Below are 1,391 nucleotides of genomic sequence, written 5' to 3'. Positions count from 1 at the left end.
AGGGTTCTTCCCACCCCCTACACTACTGTCTAACTGCAACTCCGATTGTATGTTTCCAAGAAGTCTTTCTTGAGTCTGCCTTCTTTAGTCAGGATATGTACCTTCCATGCTCAGCATATAATAAGAGAATGTTTTTGTGGAATAAAATTATCAAATGAGATCCTTTGCCAAAGGAAAGGTGCTGTTTACATTTTCAAGTGATGATTTTTACTCTCTGTGAGTGTTCAGAAACAGAAAATGCCTGAAGCTTAAGAACTCACTAAAATCAATGAACAGTCATGAATGTCATAAGCCATTCTTGGGTTTTCACTTTTATCTTCAACCTAACAATATACCTACTTAACAGAGAGCTGCTGTCTTAATTAAAAACCTTTTAGCTTACCAAAAACAAGGTTTAGGAGAACTGATATTGGCCTCAATAGTGGAAAACAGACAGATACTATTCTACATGATTCACATATTAACTTGTTTTCATCCCCACAACCACATTGTAAAATAAGAATTTTTTTTTATCCTCTTTCTACAGATGAGCAAACCGAGACAGAGTTTAAGCAACATGCCCAAGACTGTAAATGGCAGAACTGTCATTAGGAGCAAAACTACGCTTAGACTCTCTCTGCCTTTGAACAGGATTTTGTGTGTATCACATGGGGGCTATTCCTTCAGCCCCTGCTGAGGAAGTGTCCACCAGCAAGTAAACAAACATAAAATCCAGCACTGTGGTCTATTAATATCTGAGGACTGACGGAGGCTTTTGAACTAATGGACAGAAAGCCCCTTGGCAGAGTTGCAGTGCAGCAGGATGGAGAGGATGTTTGATCTTTAAAGCATCAAACATGCAGTTTAGGCCAATGGGAGACTGACCTATTGGGGAAAATGATAAATAAAATTCAGTGGGCACAAAAATGGAAAATTATCTGTTGATGACAATGTGTATGTTAATATCCTTCACTGGATTAAACATACAGTGTACTCATGCTGAAAAATTCATTTTCTATGTTGTAAAGATATATAGTGATTGAATGGAAAAAATCGCATAAAATATATTTTAAAAAAAAAGAAATTGGATCTACGGGTTAGAATGGGACGTGAATCAAGAAAAACAAGTCAGTTTCCTCACCTGAATTTCACTTCATCTTTACCTGGCTGGTCCTGTTCTTTCTTTGTCACTATTTCTCCTTAGTCTTTAAAAGGTCATTTATCTTCCTGGGGGAAGCACCCTAAAGATGTAAGAGAAGGAGCACTCACTGCCCTGGGTAGCAGGTGGTCTGGTGGTTCTTATTTCCCTCCACACCTGCTCTGTTATGACGCAGAGCAAGTGTCTTAGGGCTTCTGTCCTTCTGCTTCCTCCCACATTCTAAACACACACACACACACACACACACACACAC

This window comes from Tupaia chinensis, unplaced genomic scaffold (genome assembly GCF_000334495.1).
Source record: "Tupaia chinensis unplaced genomic scaffold, TupChi_1.0 Scaffold000709_1, whole genome shotgun sequence".
Taxonomy (NCBI): domain Eukaryota; kingdom Metazoa; phylum Chordata; class Mammalia; order Scandentia; family Tupaiidae; genus Tupaia; species Tupaia belangeri.
Note: the sequence above shows the minus strand (reverse complement) of the source record.